The 27615-nt window shown below is 34.2% G+C and overlaps 1 long non-coding RNA gene across 22 annotated transcripts in view; it reads right to left on the reverse strand.

Annotated features, from left to right (window-relative positions):
- The window catches only part of LOC119871961, a 325713-nt gene that overhangs the window by 142589 nt on the left and 155509 nt on the right, over nucleotides 1–27615 (reverse strand). For 3 of the 22 annotated variants that reach the window (XR_005360133.1, XR_005360131.1, XR_005360128.1), the window contains one exon: nucleotides 16989–17105. The exons of 15 other annotated variants lie outside the window; for them this stretch is intronic. This is a non-coding gene — a long non-coding RNA (uncharacterized LOC119871961). Of the gene's footprint in view, nucleotides 1–13274; nucleotides 13428–16988; nucleotides 17106–27615 lie in introns of those variants that run through there. 4 more of the 22 variants (XR_005360144.1, XR_005360143.1, XR_005360140.1 and 1 more) reach the window with 2 other exon arrangements.

The following is a 27615-nucleotide window of genomic DNA, read 5'->3' on the forward strand; positions in this document are numbered from 1 at the left end:
CGGGCTCCCGGTGCATGGAGCCTGCTTCTCCCTCTGCCTATGTCTCTGCCTCTCTCGCTCTCTCTCTGTGACTATCATAAATAAATAAAAATTAAAAAAAAAATTCAACATTTTAAAAAAGCAAACAATCCAATTAGGACACAGGCAACAGACATGAAGAGATATTTACCCAAAGAAGATATACAGATGGCTAATAAGCACACAAAAAGATGTTCAGCATCATTAGCCATTAGCCATTAAGGAAGTGGAAATTAAAATCACAATAAGACATCACCATACACCTACCAGGATAACTAAAATTTAAAAAAATAGCAACCCCATCAAATATTGCTCAGGACACAGAGAAACTGGATTGCTTATACAATGCTAGTGTGAATGTAAAATTGCAGAGTAACTATGGAAAATGGGCTGGTATTTTCTTAAAAAAAAAAAAAAAAGAAAGAAAAAATAGTTAAACACGTAGTTATCATACAATTCAGCAATCACATTCCAGGTCATATGTCACAATGAAATGAAGATTTAATTGCCAACAAAAATAGATACATGAGTAGTGTAGTTTGGAAAAAGGGGTTTCATAGATATAATGAAAGATCCTTACATGAAGAGATCACTCTGGATTCAGGTGGGCCTTAGATCCAAACACAAGTGTCCTTATAGAAACACATAGGAGATAATTTGACAGAAGAGAGGAAGGCAATGCGAAGAGAGAGGCAGGGACTGGTTACAAGCTGAGGAAGCCAGTAAAGCTGGAAGAGGCAAGGAATCAGTTCTCCCAGAGCCCTCAGAGGGAGTGGGGTCCTCCCAAATTTCAGACTCCAAGCCTTAGAGAACTGTGAGAGAATAAATGTGTATGGTTTTAAGCCCTAGTTTGTGGTAATTTGTTGTGGTAGCCAGTGGAAACTAATACGTGCAGCTTTATTCATAAACAGGTCAAAATCAACGCAGATATTCTTTAAAGGGTAAACAGTTAAACTCTGGTACATCCGCACCACTGAAATATCACTCATCAAAAAAATGAAAAAAGCTATTGATACGTGCAAAAACAAGCAAAAATCTCCAAGGAATTATGCTGAGTAGAAAAAAAAAAAAGCACCAATCCCAAAAGATTACATACTACCAGTTCCTTTTATATAACATTTTTTATATATCTTGCTTTTTTTTAAAAAGATTTTATTTGATTATTCATGACACAGACAGACAGACAGACACACACACACACACACACACACACACACAGAGAGGCAGAGACACAGGCAGAGGGAAAAGCAGGCTCCGTGCAGGGAGCCCAATGCGGGACTTGATCCTAGGTCTCCAGGATCACACCCCGGGCTGAAGGTGGCGCTAAACTGCTGAGCCACCCAGGCTGCCCTATATCTTGCTTTTTTCATTTAACACTGCCTCAATCATTTAACATTCAACAAATATTAATGGACTGTTGTAAATCAGAACTGCACTCATCTCTGAATATTATGAGCATTTTCTGTTGACATTAACTACTCTTCAAAAACATGATATCTAAAAGCTACAGTGTTCAAAATTTACTTTTATATAACATAATTAAATCATTCTCCAGTTTTTGAATGTATATAGTTTGTTGTAATAGCTTTATTACAGTATAATAAACAACATATTTAAAGTGTAAAATTTGTAAGTTATAACCTATGAATGTACCTGTGAAACCATCATCATAATCAAGATAATGAATATATGCCTCACTCAGAAAACTAGAATTTCCTTATGCTCCTTGATAATCCCTCTCTCCCGCCCTTCCCTACCCCCACCCTCATCCCCAGGCAACCTCAGATTTGTTTTCTGTCCTAGATTGGTTTGGATTTTCTAGACTATTTTATGAATGAAACAATATATATTCTTTCTTGTCTGAATTCACTCACTCATCATAATTATTTTTCTATAGTACTGTGCAATCAGTATTTACTTTTATTGCCATGTAGTATTTTACTGTTTTGATATACCAAAGGTATTTATCCATTCATCTATTGATGGGCATATTTTTGGTTTCCATTTTTTAATTATAAATATAACTGCTATGAATATGTATCTTTGTATAGCCATATATTTCTTTTTCTTTTAGATAGTCTATACAAAGACTTATACACAAACACTTATAGCATCTGAGGATAAAATGTCTTGATCATGGGATTCCTGAGGTGGCTCAGTGGTTGAGCATCTGCCTTCAGCTTGGGGCATGATCCTGGGGTCCTCGGTCCTGCGTGGAGCCTGCTTCTCCCTCTGCCTGTGTCTTTGCCCCTCTCTGTCTCTCATGAATAAATAAATAAAATCTTAAAAAAAAAAAGTCTTGATCACATGATGTGAGTGTGCATGTTTCTAAGAAACTGCCAAAGTAGTTGAACTATTTTCCCAAAGTAGTTGAACTATTTTCATTCCTGCCAGTGGTTCCAGGAGTTCGGGAGGGTTGGAGGCAGGAGAAAAGCATGTCTAACTATACACAAGGCAACATGAGGGCTCCCTGTAGTGATGGAAATATTCTGTGTGCTGAGTGTCTCAATATCAGCATCCTGGTTGTGATATGGTACTCTGGTTTTGTAAGATATGGCCACTGAAGGAAACTGAAGACAGGGTATATGGATTTCCTTATATTATTTCTTGCAACTGAATGTGAATCTGTGATTATCTCAAAATTTTAAAAAATTGATTTAAAAAAGGCGATAGGCTTGGGCAGAAAGAAGTAAACAAAACAAAACAAAACAGAAACCAAGTTAGAAGCATCATCTTAAAGATTTGAAGATACTCCAAAATAAAATTTAGCCAATTTAAAATTATAGTTTCCTTTTTTTTAAAAAAAAATATTTTATTTGAGAGAGGGATAGTAAGAAACAGCATGAGTGAGCAGGAGAGGGAAAGAAGTAGGCTCCCGGTTGAGCAGGGAGCCTCACTTGATCCCAGTACCTTGGGATCATGACTTTGAGCCAAAGGCAGACACTTAACAAACTGAGCCACCCAGGTGCCCCTAAGTACAGTTTCTCTTTTGACAAAGAAGTGTTTTATCATATTTTTTACAAGTGAAACAGCTTTGGTGTAAAAGGTGACATTGGTTTCTTGTTCTTACTCTTTTCTACTCTTCTGCAATATTAGGAAACAAAATCATCAGCATGCTGTTATAAAATATCCCTCCCTATAAACTGCTTCAGACTCAGTTCTATAATTGACACCATGGTTGTTCTGTATTTTCTCTCAGAAATTGTTTTTAAGTCTTATTTCCTACTGAATTAGAAAAATGTCTTGCATCTTTTATTCCTGCGTTTTACTCTAAAGTAAGGCTACTTTAATACCATAGCCCAATTCCCATCCAATTCACATTTATTCATTTACTTGCCCTTACTTAATCAATGACCAGTGTCTATACACAGTCTATTTCACCTTGCTAGTTTTCAATATCCATATTGCCACCATTTGCCAAATTGCTTAACTTTAGCTTCACATCAGGACCCCAAGTAAATGCCCTCATGTTTTCAGTACTTTTCTTAGAAATCACTGGTGTTTTCTTTAACATAAATTCAGACCACCAACCCCATATGTGGGTCACAATCTGTCCCTTCACCATGTGTCGTGAGAATTCAAATACCTCAGGACAAAGACCAGATGCCTTATTCTTACATTTTTGTTAAAGTTTCTAATACTCTTGGTAATAAAATCTTATTTGGGCTCTGAAAGATGTTAAGATCTTCTAAATCTTCCTTCACAATTCTCTAAACTGATAAAGACCATTATGCCTAGTCATATGCAACAGCTTCTTACTTGGTCTCCCTAAATCCAGAATCTTTTCACTTTAAAGTAGACTGCAAACTATGGTGAGATGTTTTTTGTTTACATTTCACTTTGCTATTTGAAGGCATTCAATTGCATCCCATTTGCTAACAACAGGATTTTCAAGCAGGTGCATACTTTTGTGAAACTTTTTTCCTAGTCATGTGTTTCATCAGGATGTAAACGTATCCTGCTTTGTCACAATGTAAATGAATCATGGCTAAATAGAAAAACTGGAAAAACAACAACAGACTAAAGAATAAGGTCTAAATTTCTATACTAGACATTCAAGATCTATAACAATCTTACCCCATATATCCTTAATGTCCACTATTTGCTTCACAAATCCATTGCCCCTTTTAAATTAATCTACTTGCCTTGCTTCAAACACACCCCATGCTTTGCCAACTAAACCTTTTTGTGGATATGCCACAGGGATTTCACTAAATACATAGTGAAAGGAAAAGGACAAAATAGAACCCTAAAAACAAATCAATTAGAATTTTATCTAGATGAAGTGCTTCCCTCTCCATGAAACTTTATCACAGTAACAGAGAAGGCATTGTCCACTTACCTAAATTTTGCAATAGCTATTCTTTTTACTATCCTTTTGGTGATTATGTAAGGTCTTGTAACATGAATTATTATCATCTTAGAGCCCTTGCTGTAATTTAAGTACATTAAAATTGGTATTTCAACTTACATACCTTTTTAAATAAAATATTTAATGTTTCTCAAAAAATTAAGATAAATTTAACCAGCACCCAACTGAAGAAATAAAACATTAGAGATTAAACTGAAGCACTTGCACAGTTCTCTCCATTCCAAACCTTTCCCCTAGTAGGAGTAACTTATCCTCAATTCCCATGCATGTTTTTATACTTTTATTACATATATAACTAACTCAGCATTTTAAAACATTAATGACATCCCAATGTAAATAGTACATTTTGGCTTACTTTGTCCTACATTGTTTTCCATATTTGTTTATATTGATGCAAACAGCTATAGTTCATTCATTAGCTGTGTAATATTCTTTTACATTCATCACAGATTTGTTTATTCTTTTGATGGAGAATTCCAATTATTCACTCTTATGATGATGAAATGAATATACTTATACATTTCTGTGTGCTTATATATGAGAGTTTCCTTAGGGTAGTACCTATAGATGGATTTGCTCTATCATGAGCATTTCTGCCTTTATTACATGTTAACAAAATGATTTCCCTGTCTCTGGAATATATTTTCACTGTTTATTTCTTTCAGCGAACAAAAAATTTAATTTCTTTTTTTTTTAATTTAACTTCTTAATAGGTTAGAGGTATATTAATTTCTTATAGAGTTATAGTTCTATTTGTGTTTCCTAATTGCTCTTGAGTCAATTTGGGCAAGTTTTATTTTTCTGGGAAATTATCCATTTCAGCTAAGTTTTCAACTTTATTGCCATAATTTATGCCCACAAGAGGGAAGTTTCTTGAGCTTAACTAACAGTTAGATTCACATAACTACTATTGAACATTCTTGACATAAATTCTTTTAACAGAGTTCAGGCCAGGATATACATTAGATTGGCAGGACAATTCAGGCATTTTTCTTCAATAGGAGTATTCTTCACAATAGGCCACCAAACAGAAGCTAATCTCAGATATGAAGGAACAAAATCACACTGGATGGGTACAGGGGTCATTAATATTTTCTTTCATAATTCTACAGATACAGCTTAAAGTCACCAAGGTTTTCAGGGAAGTTTAAAGCTATGGTTTTCTAATAGCTTATTTACAGCCCTCCCAGGCCAATGTGGTTTACTCATCAAGTGTCACTTTTACCATAAGCATTGGTGCCTGACATAAACATAGGTCACATTCCAAAAATCAATCTCAATTATTATTTGCAATTCTAGGGGAACAGAGGGAACAGCTTTCCAGGGGAACAGAGCTAGGTAACTCTTGACTAAAAACTGTATTCCCTTATGTATTTAAATATTAATGCATCGGTAGCTCTTGACTCCTTTTTCATTCTAATACTGATTATTTGTGGATTTCTTAATTAGCTTTGTTTCATGTTTATGTATTACACTAGTCTCTTCCAAGAACAATCTTATTATTCTATATTTTCTAATTACTCAATTTCAGCTCTTTATTTCCTTCCTTTTACTTTCTTTCAGTTTATTCCCTGTTTTTCTAGTTGGATATTTATCTATAACTTTTCCTTTAAGTACTTCCTTACCTTCATCTCACAAGCTTTGAAATGGTACATTTTTATTATTGTGTCATTCCAAAAATTTTCAAACTTCTATTGCAATTTTTATTCTGACCCATGAGTTTAAGAAGTTTATTTTTAAATTTCCAAGGTTAAGGGATGTTTTAAATTATCTTTTTCTAATTTCTAATTTTGTGGGTTATAGATTACAGGTAGTATGATCCTGATTTTTTTTTCAGCTTTTGTTAAGACTTCCTTTGTGCCCTAGTTTATGGCAACTCCTTACAAATGTTATATATTTATGTGAAAAGTAATTCACAAATATTAGAATCATTGCATAAATCTACCCATTAGATTACATTGTTAATTGTTTTCTTCAAATTCTTTCTAGCCTTATTAATAATTTGTATGCTTGAGCAATTATTCAGGGAAGTGTATTATGTCTCCAGTCGGGACTATAGATTTGTCATTTTATTGTAATTCTGTCAATTTTTGCTATATATAATTTGTGACTTTGTTAATAGGTGCATACAACCTTTTTTATATTTATTTGGAGTCTTTCATTTTTAATTTGTAGTATAACAAAGTTTATGCCTTAAAAAAATTGCATCTGCTATCAGTGTGTTAGTCTTCTTTTTATTAATGTTTGCCTCACATCTTTTTTTACTTCTAATTTGTCTCTTAATGTGTCAACTATGCCTCTTATAAGCAAAATGTAGGTTAAAAAATCTGACAACACTGTTTACTGATCTGATAAGTTCACTGTATTTTACATCTCTGAAAGCTAATAGTTGAGTACATTTCTATATTATTTTGAATTTAATATTTTTATTTGCTTTCTTAGAACTTGTCTTTTTCTGCTGTAAACTTGACAGTTTTTTAAATTAAAAATTGTTTATATTAAATATTGAATGAATAAAAAGGAGTATCCATAAAATATAAAGTATGACTAGCTCTTAATTTTAATGTGTAGATATAGCAATCAGCCTATTAGTATTAGATAGATCTTGCAAAAACTGAGAGATGTGTTAAATGCTTATGAAAAAGATTGGTGAATCTATTTCTCCTTATAAGTTCGTCAATTTTTGTTTTATTTACTTTTACACCCTCTTATAATGTACACTTAGAAAAGTATCTTCTTAGTGAGCTGAAAATTTTATACTTATGTAGTAGCTTGTCTTTATCTCCAGTACAGCTTTTTCCTTAAAGTCTATGTGAAATTTATACAGTTCTTCAAACTTAAAAAAATATTTATATTACCTATTATTTTTCTTTTAGTAATTCCATATAAATTTTTGCATACTTACCTACCTCACCATAGCCTAAATGTAATAAATATCTAAATATCCAATATTTCTTTCTGAAGATTAGAGGGAATCCAACTTTTAATTCCAATCATTTTGTATCCTCCTTACAGTTCTAGTCTGTGTTCTCAGTTTTAAGGAGATATTTATTTGAGTAGTTCCTGAATTTTGACTACTATTCCTTCTACCTTGGAAACACAAAAACCAAAGGTTCAACCCAATTCAGTAAATGTCTTCAAGGTGAAAGCTGACTCCTTACTTGGCTTAGGTTCTTGCTTCCACTCAGTTTTAGGCTTGAATTTCTCATATTTTCTTACCAATTCATGGATAGAATTAAATTAAGTCTTATTTAACATTTTTAATTGTTTTTGGTGGGAAGTTGGTGTTAGTACCTAGTTAACCCCACTGCTAGAAATAAAATTCATCTCCTAAGTTTTATTTACTCTGTCCTTTTTCATTTCTTTATATGTTTAGAAATAACATTGTAATTTTACATTTTAATGGATACATTTAAGCTTTTACTATGGAAAATGGACTTAAAATATAATAGCAATCAATATATCATCTTCTCAAATAATACAAGGAATTTGTCACTCAAGGCAAAATTTTCTTCCTTCTTACATGGCATTATTGTCCGGTATTTCAGTTTCACTTTTATTTTTCCTTTTTAAAAAACTTCTTTGGAAATCATTATAGATTCAAAGAAGTTGCGAAGATAATACAGGAAGGTCCCATGTTTCAGTTTCTCCCAATGGTTACATCTTAAATAACTATGGCAGAAATACCAAAACCAGAAAGTTTGCACTGGTACAATGTGTGTGTACAGTTCTATGCCATTTTATCATGTGAAGATTCAGGTAACCACCACTGCAATTAAGAAACAGGGTGTTTTGTTATCACCAAGTTCTCTCTTGTGCTTTACAGTTACCCCTCTCTGTCCTTCCCCAACCACCATTCTTACCCCTTGGCAACCATTAATATGCACTCCTTTCACTATAATCCTGTAATTTTGAAAATGGTGTCTAAGTGGAATCACACCTCATATGACCTTTTGAGATTGGCTTTTTTCACTCAGCATAATGCCCTCTTCCTTCTAGGCTCATTCTCCTATTACTTGAAGTATTCCTTAGCAATTCTTTCAGAGCATCTATAAGTGAATGAAATCTTTCAGTTCTTGTTTTTAAAATGATTTTATTATGCTCTCATTCTTAATAGCTCAGATGAAATTATATCAATCATGAGACAGTCAGGAAAAGAGAAGCTATTCCAGATACTTAAAGTTTAAGTATTTCATACAGAAATTTAGGTGCTTAACTGTTGGGAAAACTTCTTCATCAAATAGTATGTCTCCTTCATTCCTCTATGGTCTCCATCCGTAACTCCTATTCTATGTATGTTGGATCTTCTCATTTTATTTGCCATATCTATGAAACTCCACAGTTCAGTTTCTATCTCTACAACTCTGTACTACTTCTAGGGTAATTTCTGATCTAGCTTCTGATTGTTAATTCTCTCTTAGCTGGCCAAATTTTTCCTTTTTAGGTATTCTGCTTTTATGTTTTGATGCTTTGTTGAAAATATTTTATACTTTTCTATTTACATTCTCTATTAATTATCTGAAGTTGATAAAGGCTAATCCTGGTATATATTGGTCTACTGACACTTATTTATATTGGCTGTTTTGTAGTTTTTGGAAAATAAGTCTATGTTAATAGTGCATTTTCTGGGGGGAAATACAGTATAGCCTGGGATGAGGGTGCATCCTTCTAGAATGGCTTTTATTTTAGTTTCTTGTAAGGCACCTAGGGAGTATTCACATTCACTTACTACTTCATTGCTTTCTCAGCATATGGCATGTAAGAAGTATTGATTTAAAACCTCAAATCTAAAAAAATGTATGTCTATGGTTAGAAATTTTTTTTCCATTTAGACATAGAGTCCACGTTGAGAAAAAAATCTTCCTGTGTTCTGCCTATCCTAGAGAGATTAAAAAACAACAACAACACACACACACACACAAACTTTTCTTTGATAAAACGCCTAAAGGTTCCTGCAAACTGATGTCAGTTCTAACTCCCTTCATTGTGTAGGCTCCAAATCTTGTCTCCTAATTGTGATTGGCTATTAAATCTATAACCTGAGGCCAGGATATTCCCTCACCCTTTCCCATATACCCACCATGCCCAGGGTAGCCCATGTTACTCATGCTTATGACTCTATTTTTTAAACCCTCTCCATTTATAGGTCTTAAGGATTTTCCTTACTTTCTCCTAAGCACAGCTAAACATTCAAAAGGAAATCTGTTGCATTTTATTTACCATTTCTGCATGTTTAGTAGTGGGAGGGTTTTCAAGTTAATTCTAAGTTCCCTGCCCAGGAATTCTCTTATAAATCATTTTATTCTTCATATATCCCCTAGCAGTGTTGTGGGGGCAAAGAGCAGTAATGTAATAAATGTGTGTGGAATGACCCCTTAAATGAATGGATATTTTTTTTTGAATGGATATTTTTTATCATCATTCCTTTTCTTCATTAATTCTTTTTCTCAAACTTTTATTTCTGCAATCTCTCACTATAAATTTGTGAATTTATGTTTTATGAACTTCATTTAGGTTAGTATAATTTTCTCACATTGGTTACTACAGTAGTCATGATAATCTTCCCTTCAGCCTTTTTCTTCTGTTTTCCACATATGGATTTTTCAGTCGTCTTTTTAACATGAAAATCTTCTTATGTCATTTTACAGCCATTGGAGCAAAAATCTTTTGGGGTCTACTGACACTTATTCATATTGGCTGTTTCCTTGCATATTTTGTAGCTTTTGGAAAACGAGTCTATGTTAATAGTGCATTTTCTGGGGAAATACAGTATAGCCTGGGTGAGTAAACATTTTTAACATCTTAAATTCTTTTCTTTCAAGAGTTATACTTTACTGTATTTTCCACTAAAGAAAGCAGTGTCATATGTGTGCAGCGATAATTTTTTTCATAAGATGATTCTTAATCATTTACTGCTATTATATTCTGCTTTATTCTTGATAATTCATCAACTTGAGGAATATTTTATATAAGGATTTGTTTCACTCTCCAGAAATATATAAATTATTCATATACATCTTTCATATTTCTGCCCTGTTCATATGCACTAAAGTATATCATATATTTGCTAAAATATATACATATGATCCAATTATATTACTATTTTCTTCATTTTTATATATGTATGAAATTGTATTCACATGAATCTTCTCCCTTTTACACCTTAGCCCACCCCTGAATGTTATATACTATTATCTATCTTCAGTGGAATCTTTGCAAAACCTAGTATAATGTAAAGAACCCAATGGACATTTAATTAATACTCATTTGTGACAATCATGATCTCATGCAGAATTTGAAAGTGAATTCTAGAAATTATCAGACATTCTTTAATATAGACAAAGAAATCTTCTTCCAGAAGAGATTATTACCTCTCACTCAAAAAAGAAACAAATACAGCAAAATAAGTGAGCTCAAGTTTTTATTTTTTTTATTTTTTTTTATTTTTTTAAGCTAAAGATCCAGTGGAATACAGTATTAGGTACCACAAACATTTTGGATAAATAAAACTGTATGGAAACTCAAGTTAGTGACCAAGATTATACATGGTTTAAAGTCTTTTCCACACACTGTAGTATGCATTATGAATTTCAGACTTGTGGTTTAAAAACACTAGTATCTAGGCACTGGTATAGAGCTCAATTATGTCAATGGACATTCTATGAACCTCAGTATTGAAGATACAAATCCACTGCAGTAAGCTGATTAGCAATGCTAATGTGCACACTATACAGTCATAATTAGAACGAGTTTTACTCGCAGTGATGTTGAGGTTATGGGGTTAGGACAGTTTCCATTTCAAAGACATATGAATCTGGGTTACCATGACAGGAAAAAGTAAATCATCTAATTTAAGCTGTTGAACATATGATGGCTTATTTAAATAAAAACTTTTACCTTTCCTTGTGAAAATTAAAGTAAATTATGAGTTAATTCTTCCCCAGCTAAAGGAGATTTTTAAAAAAGCAGACTCTCTATAGCCATGACAGCTAAAGAATCTCCACCATGTAAGACTACATTAGTACAACTATGTTGTCACCTCATTGTTCACTTAATAGAAAATGGATCTTGGTTAGAGAAAAAAATCATAAAAATATTCACTACTTCTCCTAAATGGAAACATGTACAGGGAAATAGGGAGGTGGAGAAGAGAAGGCAGTCAGAAACAAACTGTTGGTTATAATGATGAAAATTCATTTCTTTGTACAATTTAGTTAGTGTTCCTTCTTTATATTCCTTTTCAGCTGTAACAATCTATAAAACTTCCCTAGGTTTGGTAGTCTGTAATTAGCTATAGCTATCTCTGCTTTCAATGGGGAACATGCTAGCCAATCACTTACAAAAATATTAAATGAATTCCACTGTCTCAAAATTTAGGTGTAAATACACTTAAAGTTTAGAGACAAATTATTTTATTTCTGACATGATTTATCACAATTGGAATATATCATCCATATCATGATACTTTTTAGGGGAAAAAGATGTGTTATTACTCTGCTTTAGTGTAAAAAACTGAATCATTAAAGTCTTGTGATATGTGAATTTTATATACATGCCCTGAAATGAAAAAGCATTCTCACAAATCCTTATTTTACATAGGAAAGTATCAACTACATCCTTAAATAACAATCCTAGAGACAGAAAGAACCCCAAATTATCTGCTCTTGAGAAGACTAAAGGCTAACACACACACATACACAAACCCCTCTTGCCTCCTTAGAAATCTATTACTATTTTCATAATATAGTTAAGTTGGATTACCAAAAGAAAAAATTTCAAAGGATTTATCATTTAACACTTCAATGAAGTTACTAATAAGAATTATATTGAAGTAGGTCATGCCAAAATCCACCCTCAAAGTACATGGGATCCTACAGTAGTCAGCAACCATTTCAAACCCAATAGCAACAGAAAACCACAATTGCCAGTGCATATGGCCTAGTATAATGAGGACTAGAGATTTGAACTGCAACTCAGACTTGCAATTACATTCTTATTAATATCTCAGTTAATCATCTCTAAAATTAGTAGATGGTTTATATCATAAAGGTTAGTATAATCGTATTAATAAAGACTTGCTTTTCTCTCAGTCAATGATATATCCTCGTAACAAGATAAATCAAAGCTCGAGAAATATGAATTCAAACTGAAGGTATTAAACAATGGGAGTTTCTTTTATCTAAACGAAACATAGAAATAATTTCCCAGGTCGCAAAGTCTTGTTTTTCATGGAACATATCTGTCTTATCCTTTGTTTTTTTTTTTTTTTTTCTGTATAGTTTTTTTTTTTAATTTATTTTTTAATTTATGTTTAAATTTATTTTTTATTGGTGTTCAATTTACTAACATACAGAATAAACCCCAGTGCCCGTCACCCATTCACTCCCACCCCCCGGCCCTTCTCCCCTTCTACCACCCCTAGTTCGTTTCCCAGAGTTAGCAGTCTTTACATTCTGTCTCCCTTTCTGATATTTCCCACACATTTCTTCTCCCTTCCCTTATATTCCCTTTCACTATTATTTATATTCCCCAAATGAATGAGAACATATAATGTTTGTCCTTCTCCGATTGACTTACTTCACTCAGCATAATACCCTCCAGTTCCATCCACGTTGAAGCAAATGGTGGGTATTTGTCATTTCTAATAGCTGAGTAATATTCCATTGTATACATAAACCACACCTTCTTTATCCATTCATCTTTCGTTGGACACCGAGGCTCCTTCCACAGTTTGGCTATCGTGGCCATTGCTGCTATAAACATCGGGGTGCAGGTGTCCCGGCGTTTCACTGCATCTGTATCTTTGGGGTAAATCCCCAACAGTGCAATTGCTGGGTCGTATATTTTTAGCTGTTTGAGGAACCTCCACACAGTTTTCCAGAGTGGCTGCACCAGTTCACATTCCCACCAACAGTGTAAGAGGGTTCCCTTTTCTCCGCATCCTCTCCAACATTTGTTGTTTCCTGTCTTGTTAATTTGCCCCATTCTCGCTGGTGTGAGGTGGTATCTCTCTGTCTTATCCTTTGGAAAATACTTCCTAAATTATTCACAAAAAAGATACTGTAAAGTATTAATTAATATTAATGATGAAATAGTTTTTAAAATAGGAAGAGGATTATTTACCAGGTTTTCCTCATTGGCCTGTACATACATGCCCTAAGTTAATTTGCAGGGAAAAAGAAAGTCCTATAAGCCTATATTATTTTCCAACAAAGGAAGGAGCATTATAAACAGGGTATATGCTAAGGAAATAAAAATATATAATTCTTTTAATTAAAAAATTTTGTTTCTGATCTAGCATATCAGAGGTCCTTGTCTTGTTTTCTAACTTCACATCAAAAGTCTAATAAGTTTATAACTCTTACAATTGGGAACTGGACAGATGCTTGCTGTCTCAAGAAGTCATGTATCCCTGTTTCTGATCTGTGTTCTATTTGGAAGGTTTAACATATTTTGGCTATCACGTATGACACTGGGCTGAAACCATAACCAAGAGGATAACCTGCCCATCAGTTCACTAACATCAAATTACTCAAATATCTTCCAACGCTTGGGATTCAGAAAGGGTAGTAAAGGGAGGGAGAGAGGGATTCTCGGGGTTAGTATTATACTGTTTCTAAAAGTTATTTCCATTGTTTTATTTAATTCATTATTTCCACTGAATTAAATGAACTAGGTTTCAGGCTTAGCCCTAGCCCCAAACTTGCTCTTAAGAGTTTGCATATTTTATTTTTGATGAATTACATTATTCTCATTTCTAGTCCTAGAGGCTCTATCCTCTTTATTTTTATTTTATTTTCTTATCCTCTTTAACACATTTCTATGGATGTGTGTGGGTTCCATAAGAAGAAAGCATAGTGCATTTGTTTTTATTCTTTTTTTTTTTTTTAAAGGATTTTGATTTATTCTCCTACTGAGATGCAAGGTCTGTTATCCAAAAGCCAAAATGCAGGTTAAGATGTCTAAACAGAATATTCAGGAAAGCTCTTCAAAGTTCTTTCAGCCTTCTTCAAAATAAGACTCCTTCTTTCTTATGTCCGTATTCTAACAACTTTGACTCCATTCTCCTGAATGAATAAAAACTGAAATTTCTGTTTTCCCCTCAAATTTATGACTTGCCTTTAGTTGTGATACCTAATAAATCCTCTTATTGACTTAAAATATATCTATACTCAACAATTTTCAGCAATGGGAAGGAGGAAGCACAACTAGATACTTTCGTGCATTTAAAATCATAATAATGAAAAAGAATATCATTAAGAAATATCTACATAGATATATATTACCCTTTATGTATTTCCCTATCTTGAATTTTTTCAGTAACTCTATTGTTTAAGCAGGGGAAGAATTACTCTACTTTACAGGTGAGATATAGAAGACACTTGGAAAGGTAAGTGACCGCCCTAAAGTCTCACAGATTAAATGGCCGAGCTGAGACTAGAAATAAAATTATGAGCACAGCTACCAATGTTTAATAAAGACAATTTCCTTAATAATGTATTTCAATGACAATTTTTAGTAATGTCTGCATCAACTAAATTTTATACTAAATACAATTAAAAACAAATTTGTGAGAGACAGAGAGAGAGAGGCAGAGACATAGGCAGAGGGAGAAGCAGGCTCCCCATAGGGAGCCTGATGTGGAATTCGATCCCAGGACCCTGGGATCATGACTGGAGCCAAAGGCAGATGCTCAACCACTTAGCCATGCAAGCACCCCAATAAACACAAATGTTTGTATACACACATATTTGTATAGAACAAATGAACATCAGAGAAAAAAAACGCTCATATTTACATAGATTATAATATAAATCACTGTATAAATGATAAGTAAAATCTCATTCAACTAATAAGAATTATTTATTTAGGAGGCAAACCATAAGAGACTTTTAACTATAAGGAACAAACTGAGGGTTGCTGGAGAGGAGGTAAGAGGGAGGGGGTAAATGGGTGATGGGCATTAAAAGGAAGGTAATTGTTATAATGAGCAATAAGTATTAAATGCAACTGATGAATCACTAAATTTACTCCTGAAACTAATACTACACTATATGTTAACTAACTTGAATTTAAATGAAATCTTGAAAGAAAAAAGAGAATTATTTAGTATAAGAGCTTTGAGACCAACTATATTTAAAAATTGCATTTTACCCTGTAAGTTTGTGTGTGAATACATGTTTGTATATGTAAGAGAGAGACTTTTAGAAAATATACTGATTTCTTAGTGTGAATTAAGATACACAATTCATGTTAAGGTCAAGAAAAAGAGTATTTTTTTTTTTTTTGTAGAGGGCATTATGGGATCAACCTAAAAAGCTTTAATGAGATCTAACTTATGAAGACATCATTTCTCCTTTGTCCATGCCCACATCATTAGCACTGACTTCCAGTTTTTTTTTTTTTTTTACCATATACTTTCCAAAGAGCTCTATGTTGTTTTCACTTTATTACTACTTTTTTCTAACATCTGTCTACTACTATCTCACTTTCTATCCATTCTTCCCTGTCATTATCTCTCCTCATTCTAAGGAGCCCCACCATTACCAAGTAATTCAATAAAAGGTGTAAGTATAGTCTAATCCAATTAAGCCCTGTAAAACTCAGATGCCAAAGTGTCCCTAGAAAAACGAAACTGGAAGCAATGATAATATATATTTGGACAAAATATAAAGTACTCTAAAGTTTAGATTACTAAACTTTAGAAAACATTGAATTAGCTTACAGTAGCTATTTTTTATTATTTAATCCATTATACTACATTAGGAACTTGAGCATGTCCTTCTAAAGATACTACCATTAACTTTCAGATGTTTAGTAATGTAAGATTCCATTTGTAGGTTAATCAAGGTTCCTTGATTTTTAATACCCCTATTTCAGCTCTGGACAAAGGAAGAAAGACACAGCAAAATATTAAATCAAGAAAAGCTGTAAAAGGGCTTTTGAAAAGACATAAAATTACAGAGAAAACAATTTGTCAAAAATCTTCCTGCCTACTATTCTTGTTTGCCTGGCTTTGGTACCTTCTACTAAAGTATGGATAGAATCATGTAGAATGGGTGGAAATATTGCCTCCAAAGATAGAGACAATAAGCTAGGGATCATGGGTAATATGATTTCCAACATGCAACTCTTCTGTTTTTTTCAAGATCACCATTTTGCTACACACACACACACACACACACACACACACGTAAAATCATTAAGTTAAGTATAATACAAAAATTTAAAAATTTTCTGTCAGTTTGACATTTAATTTACTCTATGGGGCTTCCCACACCCTTGCATGAAATTGAAGGCAGATTTTCTGTTTCTGTGCATTTACAAGTACTCAAAATATTCAACAATGAATATATCTCGTCTAGTAATAAAAACTTTAAATTTGGGGCAGCCCGGGTGGCTCAGCGGTTTAGCTCCGCCTTCAGCTGGGGGTGTGATCCTGGAGACCAGGGATGAGTCCCACAGCGGGTTCCCAGCATGGAGCCTGCTCCTCCCTCTCCCGGTGCCTCTGTCTTTTTTTCTCTGTGTCTCTCATGAATAAATAAATAAAATCTTAAAAAAAAAAAAAAACAACTTTAAATTTCAAAGTTATAGTTACTTTTGTTTCCCAGTTCAGTTCTGCTATAGGCTGGCCATTGCAGTGGGAAATAGGGTGTCTTGACTCTCATTTGCAGATCCTTTGATAGAGGTGGGGCTCTATTTCATCCCACTGCTCCTGAAAAGATAGCAGTTCACTTCACCATTTGGATCAATGGGCTCCTTTAGGAAGTCTCTGAATCTAAGACAACTTTACATCATCTCTCTTGTGCATATGCCTACCTTTAATTCATGCCATAAACTTAAGTAACATTTGCTTCAAAAAACTCTGAGAATGTAGGTCACCTAACATAGCCTCTTCATCACAATACCTTTGAAGCAGCTGCCAATCAATCTCAAGCTCTAGATTTTTCAGGCATGAGTCAGATAGCAGTTCTTAAGTGGCAGGGGTCAGTTACTAAGCTTTCCAAGTCATCTCCTTCAAGCCTTTCTCTCCCTTAATGAAGGGAGACGCATCTGTACTCCTTCCCGTTGGAGGTGTGATGGGACACTCAAGCATATCAACTCCTCCAAAAATTTCTTTTCCTTAATTTTCAGCTTCTCCTTTGCTTATATGCTTGACATGATTAACTAGCTTAAGAATCATATAACTGGTTTTCTCTCTCTTCTTCATGTATAAACTGGAGGACGTTTTCATATATGACTGTGAAATCTTTTCTCTTAGGGTTCCAGCTAAGACAAACAGGGAGAGCCCAATTTTAAGATTGTTACACATGGTTCCAAAGCTGAACCAAATTTAGGAGTTGAGGGGAAAGAATTATTTTTCATCAAATAAAGAACAGAAAATGCTAGCAGAGGATTTGAAAATCTTTAAAGCTGGGGACCTGGGTGGCTCAGTGGTTGAGCGCCTGCCTTTGGTTCCGGTCATAATCCCGGGATCCTAGGATTGAGTCCCACATCAGGCTGTCTACAGGGAGTCTGCTTTTCCCTCTATGTCTCTGCCTCTCTCTGTGTGTCTCTCATGAATAAATAAACAAAATCTTAAAAAAAAAAAAAGAAAAAATGTTTATAGCTGAAGTGAGATCACTAAAGGAATAGTATTTACTTACCGCTATGTTTTCATTTGCCAACCATATGCTTCTTTTCATAACAATTAAATTAAAATGAAAAGTTATTGGTGATTTTCATGCACCAAGGATAAATTATGGCTCAAATCCTAAGAAAACAGACATGCTGCTCCATGCCCAAAACTGCTAACCTTATTTCCACAGAACATTCCATCTAAGACATAAACAAGAGCCCAATGAAAGAAAAATATCTTCTGTTTTGGCTATGTTAGCTTAGGGAACTTAGAAGCTCTTAAGAAACAATTAACATTAAAGAGGTCAAATAGAGATTTTATAGCAAGGAAGATACTGGCTCTAGGAAAGCCCCAAAAGAATTGACTCTGTATAGAATGAATTATTAGGAGCTGAGTTTAAGCCAACAGTTTTCATAAGGAGAAACAATTTCAAATGAACTTTGTTAAGTTTTAAAATTTTAAGAATTTTCAGTGGTACTTGATGAGAATGCAACTTTTGACTACTGTGGTGTTTGGGTTTAAAGTTCTTTCTGGAACATCAAAAATCTTACTATTTCAACATGACCCTTTTTCACTTTTCTCAACATTTGAGGTGTACTAGCCAAATCTTTGTGGAATGTTTTCCCTATGATTTGCCATTTTAATAAGGCCTTGTTTGGCCTTTTCAAATTTTACTTGGTCTTTTACAATTACCTGTTTTTAAGGTAGCTTTAGTTAGTATGAATTGTAAGTATTTATGCAAATTTATCCAGGATGAAAGAATAATCTCTAGGAAAAAATGCTAATAATAATTAAATCTCTTTTGAAAATGCATTGGAAACTTTGATTTTGTTAATTTCACATCAGTCAATTTCCTAGCTTGAATTCAGGTTCCAGTGCCCAATGGAAAGCTAAAGGAATCTAACACTGCTTCCTTTCCTCCTTTTCTTCCCTTGTATACGAATGTGTGTGTATATATGTGTGTGTGTGTGTGCATGAGTGTATAGAAAACATTATTTTTGCATGTTTGCCTGAATGCTTGTCACTCTATTTGCTGTAATTCAATTTACACCCTTACAAAAAGATAGATGTTTCAGTTGGAATCCTTGCCTGTTTAGAATCTTCATGCAGGCAAGCATAGCTAATAAATTTTGATTAATGTAGCCAAATACCAACTCCCACCTCAAGTCCTCTTTACTTGGAATACTATCATCAGGTTTACAGAGAGAAGGAAATAACAATAAGGTTGGGAGGGATGGAGATATGGTAAGACAGCAATAAAAAGTAATTATATAAAAATGCTAAAGATATAACATCTGTTTTTTTGCTTAGCACACTGATCTTGGCAGTTCCAGATATATGCTATTTTCTGTGTTTAAACAGATACAGAAAAGGGAAAAGGAAAAAATGTTTATGTGAGATTATTAAATAGTATAGGAAAAATAAGAGTCATTATTACACTGGTGAGGAAAAGAGAAACTCAGTGAAATTTCTTTCCACAGATTTGCCTTTGTGATCTGCAAGGTGCTGTTCCCCTGCTTACATTCAGTTACCCTGGCAACGCACTCCTGTAAAATAAAGATTATTAAAGCGCATATGATTATTTTGCTGCTGAGTGAATAAGACAAGCCGCTTCTGAAATGCCTTATCAGAGAAATTCAATTTTAGGCCAAATTGTGTTTTTGCCTCCTTCTAGCTTTCTCCTCCCTCCCCCCACTTCAAATAAAACCATCATCTCCACAGTTACTACATGATATTTTGTTACTCATTCACACTTTTAGTATTTTAAACTAGATTTTAACTTCATGAAAGCATTTTCCCCAGTTTTTCTTTAATAGCTCCTTTCTATTTTTTCAGCCATCTACCATCTGTTTGTAAATCAAAATTAGAAGGCAATGTGTCCTTGCCTTGATTTTATTACATAGTACTAATATTGGGTTCTGTACCAAATATAAATGCATATGTTATATACTGAATAAGCAATATTTGACCAAAGAATGATGCAAAGAGGTAAGATAAGCCATGCAGTGACATTTTAAAGGCTGCATATTTGGGGATCCCTGGGTGGCTCAGCAGTTTAGCTCCTGCCTTTGGCCCAGGGTGCGATCCTGGAGTCCCAGGATTGAGTCCCAGGATTGAGTCCCAGGATCGAGTCCCACGTCGGGCTCCCGGCATGGAGCCTGCTTCTCCCCCATCCTGTGTCTCTGCCTCTCTCTCTCTATCGTAAATAAATCTTAAAAAAAAATAAAATACAATAAAGGCTGCATATCCAACTGTGCCAGGTGTCCTCACCCTTACAATTAGTGTCTTGTGCTTTTCCATAAGGGAATTCCCTATAAGGTAATATAGAGATGGGTTGTTTCATAGCCACTTTGAGAGCTACTCACACCCTTGTTGCCTGATACTTACACATTTTTTCCTTCAGTTATTGAAGATAGTAAAAAGATGGTTGAGATCTCTAGAATTGTCTAGTGATTTTCTTAGAAACTATAGCTGTATCATGTTCTCTGTCCAAAGGTCAATAAAAAAAGTACATTGGTAATAGTAAATTTTTAATGTATTCATGCTGTGTATGAAAAAGCTATATTTAAAATCTTTTAATACAAGAGTTAAGTTAGTTTTGAAGCAGAGGTGGAAGAAATGAAGTCTCAACAGAAAAAAAACAAGGTTCCCACAGAGGATACCTAGAAGACTCCTTACATGTTTTTTTTTTTTTTTTTTAGAAGTAATGGAAGGTATGGATGGACACGAGTGGTTCTGGAGAAATCTTTATCCTCCATGGTCCTAATGGTGGATGGTCATGATACAAGATATTGTTTCTACTGAGATATTTTTTATAGGACATTTTCCCACTGCTATGAAGCACTGGTATGTAACCAGATACTGTTGTATCAGAGCATGGCAAAAAACAAAACAAAACAAAAAACAATAGTGAACAGTGTTGACACTAATGACATGCAATTGCTAATTTTTCCCTCTGCTGACATTCATTTTCAGGCCCAACCAAGTACCATATCCTTTACATTGATTAAATAGGCAGGTCTACTGGCTTTTTATTTAGATATCCACAAATCTTTCCTCATTAGTAAGAAATGATATCAATATTTAACAACCTTTAGAAACCCTGAGCAGAAGCAGAATGCTGTATGGGTTCATTTGATGAAGCAAACTAAATTTGGTGGCATAAACCAAATCTTTGGTATGCATAACACCACCATGCAATTTATGGCTGTAATTCACTCCCATCATTGCCCAGAAGGTGTCACCACAGCCTCATTGGCTTGAAGGACTTGGGGACATGTGGGGGAGTAGAAAGCAAAGGGAGAAAAACAGACACAAAGAAAAAAAATCTTCATGCAGACAAAGGAAAATAAGCCAACTACCAGGCAGTAATATTCCCAAATGTAGAAACCCAAATATTCACTCTACGCCAAAACTATAAATCACTACAGGAGAAAGTGGACTGCTACTTATCAGTAAGAATAGAAAGTAGGAGATTCAAGAAGGTGCTACTACCTCAAGTAAAAAACAGGTGACGAATAGGAAATATTCATGCACTGAGCTTGGTCCAAGCTTCTCATCTTAACGGGATTACCTGATTATCACATCTAGTTGTATAAACTGCACTGGACCTCGTAAAAGGAAAGATAAAAGAGCAGGTGGGAGAGCTCTAATACTGTGTTTCAAGAACATATCATGGAGTGATGATGGTTAAGATACATTGATGGATACTTTAGATACATCTCCAAAGCAACTAGAATACAGCCTTCAAAAATACTAATCTATATAAAGTTCATTTGGAGAAATAAAAATCATTTTCAGTACTAACAAATAAAGGGAACTAGCAGATTGCCAAAAACAAAAACAAAAACAAAACAAAAAACCAAATAGCTGGGAAAAGATGCTAGGAAGAATCAGAGAATATAAAACACAGTCTTTTATTGAGAAGCTGCACAAATTAACTCCAAATTACTGCCACAGTCAGACAAGAGGAAGCTTCAAGGCACAAAACTTGTTGCTACACTCCATCTTGCTTTATTGTGGTGTCTTCACTCATGTACTAGTAGCTAAAAGCCATCCGCTTTATACTACTACATCTTTTAATCTCTGCTCTTCCCCCCTGTAGTTTAATTAAAAGACAATGAACCTTTTAGAGTAGTCAAATGGAAAATATAAAATTGCACCATTCTATCAAAGCTTAAGATATTCCTGTTCTCAGAGCATGAGAAGAATTAAAAAATACTTGGCATTTTATTACACTCCTCTGTGCCATTTTCTCATCAGAAAGCTTCTTGGTTGGAACACCTATTTGGAACCAGAAACATAATTCCACCCCAGACTGATAAATCAGGCAAAAAATTTAAAAACAATGGAAAAGTTAGATCAATTTGATCTGTTCTCTAAATCACTGTATTTGATTTTTAATTTCTAAAATAATATTGTTGTAACTCTATCTCTCCTCTGTTTAACTGACATTAGGTCTAAAATTAGTGGCCTTTCTTATTTAAGTATTATTTATTCAATGTGTTGTGAGTCTTAAAGCATCTCAGCTAAAATTAGATAGATAAAGCAAAATATCATTGAATGATAAGTAGGCCTGGATGCTTAGCTTTCCTCCAAGTCAGCAGCCCAAATCTATTAATTTTGGCAAAGGGCACCAAGACAAATCCATGCTCTTTGAAATGTTCCATGGGAGTCTTTAAACATGAAGCCCTCATCTACTCTTTATGGACATTAAAATGCTTCATCCCAAGGACCCCTTTATGGCAAATTGTAGGCTGTTCTATCTGCTTTGACAAGATGAAGGGCTGAGCTGGCCCTAGAGGAATGGGATACAGAGTCTGAGTAGTTCAAACTTGAGATTTCCAATAAACTATCTCCCACAATTAGAAGAAAAGGGTGGAGGAGATTCATTTCAGCAGATACAGGTTTCCCCTACTATTGGAAAGTAGAATGCTCCTATGGAAACTTTCATAAACCAAAAAGGCATAAAGTGAAGAAGCAATTACCATTAATTTACATGGAAAATTTTTTGAGCATTCTCAGAGCCAAAAAATAAAATAAAATAACCTCTCTTGGGCATTTCTGCAACTTAGGACACATCTTGCTAACAGATGCACAAAATAAATCAAGATAAAGCACACATGCTCAAGGATGCAGTTCAAAGCTATGGGGGCTTAATGCTGAGATGCTGAATGTAGTTCCCAGGAAAGGAGCTTGGTGGTGCCACTCTTGCTGGTTAGGGGTGTGCGCTGGCTGCAAAACAAATGCCGAATGCCATTTTTGCATTCCCCCTTTTTTCATAAAAGCAAACATTCTCTTCATATTTCTTTCAGTTAGTGAAAACAGGTACTAAGATGTCTTTCGTAAAAGCGAAGTGGCATAACACAAACTTTAGAAAAGCAGTTTCAATCTATTAAGAATTATTCTACTCCTTACTTAGTTCATCACTAAAAATCTAACTAACATCATGTTCCTCCAAAGCTCCACTGCAAACTGGGACTGAGGTTCTTATTAATTAGCATAGCAGAGCTCTGTCCTACACATAGCTCCTTCTAAGTCACTTGATTCTGATGCCTGCTCTTTTAATTCCATTTTTCACAAATTAAAATCTTTCACAATACTATTCTTATCCAGTCATTATTATTCTTTAAGTTCAATTATCCAGTAAAGAGTGAAAACTTCTCTATCATCCTTTTATCTCACTGGATATACCCGCATATTTCAGTTAGTTAATAAATGCTGTCAGGACATGAGATTTAGGTTTAATTCTTTATCTGTTGATTCCTACTACAGGCATCTTGCTGAAAACTTCCAGAGACATCACTGAATTCATTACTGTCAACTCTACCTTACTTTTGCCCTTCTGCATTAGGTTTGTCTCATATGTCTTTGTATTTCCTTAGAATAATAAAATATAAGAATTAGCCCTATATCAAAAAATAGTCACCAAAGACACACGATCATAAGTATCCCTCTATGGAAGTGATCTCATAACGTAAAAGTAATGAAAATGGACAAATAGGAAAAAAAAACGTCTCTTGCAATCACCTCTGAAAGTTTAAATAATAACAAAAATGATTATCACGGAAGACCCACCAATTTAGAGAACATCTCTCAACTGTATTCTGAAATACTACACTATAGCTAATAGCTAAACCTCTGACCAACTGCTGAAAACATCTAGTCTGTTTCCTTCTCAGATAAAGTTTCTCAATTTTCTGTAGCAAAATATCATTAAAATTGTACTAATTGATCAAAAGGGAGAAGTGAATGTGAACTTCCCAACAACTAAAATATAAACACTTAAAAAAGTAATTTAAAGTACAAGCTTTCACATCAGACAAACCTAAACTTGAATATTGGTTCTACTGACTACTTACACGTTCCTGAACAGTTTATTATGCTATAATAATGACAACTTCGGGATCCCTGGGTGGCGCAGTGGTTTAGCGCCTGCCTTTGGCCCAGGGCGCGATCCTGGAGACCCGGGATCGAATCCCACGTCAGGCTCCCGGTGCATGGAGCCTGCTTCTCCCTCTGCCTGTGTCTCTGCTTCTCTCTCTCTCTCTCTCTGTGACTATCATAAATAAATAAAAATTAAAAAAATTAAAAAAAAAATAATGACAACTTCTACTTTGTAGGGTTGTTGTGAATGAATAAAATGTCACAGTAAAATGTTCAGCACAGTGCTTGTCATAGGGCAAATAAATATTCAAATGATAGTTATTACTGAAAAGATTTTCCTTTAAGGGGGGACCTATTTGATAATGTAAATATAATATTCATTTTATGACTTGTTTCATAATAATAGAACATTCCATATGAGAGAGCAAACACATTACTTTCAATTTTTTGAAAATTTAAAATTCACCTGAAGAATAAATATTATTGGGCTTTCAGTACTGAAGATGTAGTGACCTCAAAATTTGATATGAAATTACACATATACCCTCTGCTCAAAATAGAAAACATGGTAGAAAAAATACAAATATGGATAACAACAACAAAAAGACATAAATAAGCTTATAAGCTATGGAGCAGAATGGAAAGAGAAATGCAAAACTGTGTAGTAATGAGGCTACTGGACTCTGGAGAGAAACAGTAGTAGCAAGAGATCAGGCTACTGTGGTTTACATAGGTTTCACAGAAAGAAGGAATACACAGGTTTATGGTTTGACACTGGGGGATGGTGTGGGGTCCCCCACCCTCGTGAAAGATGGATCTGTGGCTGAATTTGTGTAACTCCTAATATCACTCTGGGCTGAACACCAAACTGTCAATATAAGATCTATGACTGGACAGGAGCTTTAGGGAGCCAGATACAGGTAATTGAAAGATCATTATAGGGAGAAATGAACAGAGTCAAATAAAAAGAACAAAACACTCATAAAACCTCTCACTCAAAATAGGCCTGAAAACCAAAATTCACAGAAATCTAAATTTAACAAAGGTATCCAAGAGATCAAGTATGAAAACAAATTCACTCTACTGAAACAGTCTAAAAGACTATTTTTTTAAAGATTTTATTTATTTATTCATGAGAGAGAGAAAAAGAGAGAGAGAGAGAGAGGCAGAGACACAGGCAGATGAGAAGCAGGCTCCATACTGGGAGCCCGATGTGGGACTCGATCCCCAGACTCCAGGATCACACCCTGGGCCAAGGCAGGCGCCAAACCGCTGAGCCACCAAGGGATCCCCTCTAAAAGACTTTAAAATAAGTATTAGAACATTCAAAATGTTTGAAGGTATAAGTAACAAAAAATAAATTATAAAATGAAAGAGGCAGGAATGAAAGAATAGGTAGATGTGGAAAAAAATTAGAAGTGAAAATATAGTCCCTGAAATTAAAAACTCGATAGCATGGATAAAATCTTGACTGGATCCTGTATACAAAACCCTAAGGAATCAACAACAAAAACTATTAGATCATTAAGTGAATTTATCAAGATTGCAAGATATGAGACCAAAAATATAAAAAATCAGTTTTATCTCTATATACCACCAACATATAGAGAACAATTTCAAAATAAAATTAAGTAAGCAATTCCATTTACAATAGCATCAACAAAAATAAAATATTTAGGAATAATGTAACAATAGAAAGCAAGCTAGAACTTATAAAATACCGTTGAAAAAATTTTAAGGACTAAAATAGGCAGAAATACATCCAATGGTCATGGACTGGAAGACTTAATACTGCTAAAATGGTCATATTACCCAAATTGATCTGCAGATTCATCACAATACCTAGCAAAATCCTAGATGCTATTTTACAGAAACTGAGAAGCTGATCTTAAAATTCATATGGAAGTGCAAGGGATCCTGAATAACCAGAACAGTCTTGAGAAAGAAGTATAAAGCTGTACAGCTCATACTTTCTGATTTCAAAACTTCCCATAAAGCGCGATAATTATGACTGGGTGGTACTGGCATAAAACAGACATATTAGTCAATAAAAGAGAATTAGGATACCAGAAACAAACCTGTATGTTTATAATCAGCTGGTTTTCAACAAGGGTGCCAAAATAAATCTATAATGGAACAGATGTTGCTGCCACAAAGGGAGATAAACATGTAAAAGAATGAAGCCTCTACCTCACACCATATACAAAATTAAGTTAAAAATAGATCAAATACCTAAATATAGGGGGAAAAACTATAAAACTCTTAGAAGAAAACATAAGAGTAAATATTGTTGACCTTGGTTTCAGCAATGATATTTTTAGATAATCAAATAAAAATACAAGCAATAAAAGAAAAGTTGATAAATTGGACTTCATCAAATTTAAAAATTTCTGTACTTCAAGGGTCACCATCAAGAAAGTGAGAACACAAGCTATACAAAGGGAGAAAGTTTTTGCAATTCATGGATCTGATAAGGGATATATATTCAAAAGTGGAAAAAACACATAAAGCTCAATAATAAAAAAACTAAAAACCAACCTTAAAAAAATAGGTAAAAGAGAGGCACCTGGGTGGCTCAGTCAGTTAAGCATTCAATTCTTGATTTCAGCTCAGGTCATGATCTCAGGGGTCATGGGATAGAGCCCCATGTCTGGCTCTGCACTCAGTGGGGAGGAGTCTGCTTGAGAGTCTCTCTCTCTTCCTCTCCCTCTACCCCTCCTTCTGCCTCTCCTCCTACACATTTTCTTTCTCTCTCTCTCATAAATAAATAAAGAAAGAAAGAAAGAAAGAAAGAAAGAAAGAAAGAAAGAAAGATTTAAAATTAAAGTTCCTTCAAAGGACATACAGAAATGCTAGCAAGCATATGAAAAGATGCTCATTAGTTCTTAAGAAAATGCAAACAAACCAAACCACACTGAGATGCCATTTCATAACCACTAGGATAGTTATAATGAAAAGAGACAAGTATTAGTAAAAATGTGGAAAAATTAGAACCCTTGTACATTGTTGGTGGGATTGTACAATATTGCAGCCACCTTTTGTGCTTCTTCAGAATGTTAAACACAGAGTTTTCAATATGATACAGCCCAACAATTCCACTCCTAGGAATACCCCCAAGAGAATAAAAATCTATATTCACACAAAAATTTGTACCTAAAAACATTATTCATAAGTCACTGAATAGTATGCTTTAATAGGTGAACTTTATAGCATGTAATTA

This window comes from Canis lupus, chromosome 5, assembly GCF_011100685.1.
Source record: "Canis lupus familiaris isolate Mischka breed German Shepherd chromosome 5, alternate assembly UU_Cfam_GSD_1.0, whole genome shotgun sequence".
NCBI classification, from domain to species: domain Eukaryota; kingdom Metazoa; phylum Chordata; class Mammalia; order Carnivora; family Canidae; genus Canis; species Canis lupus.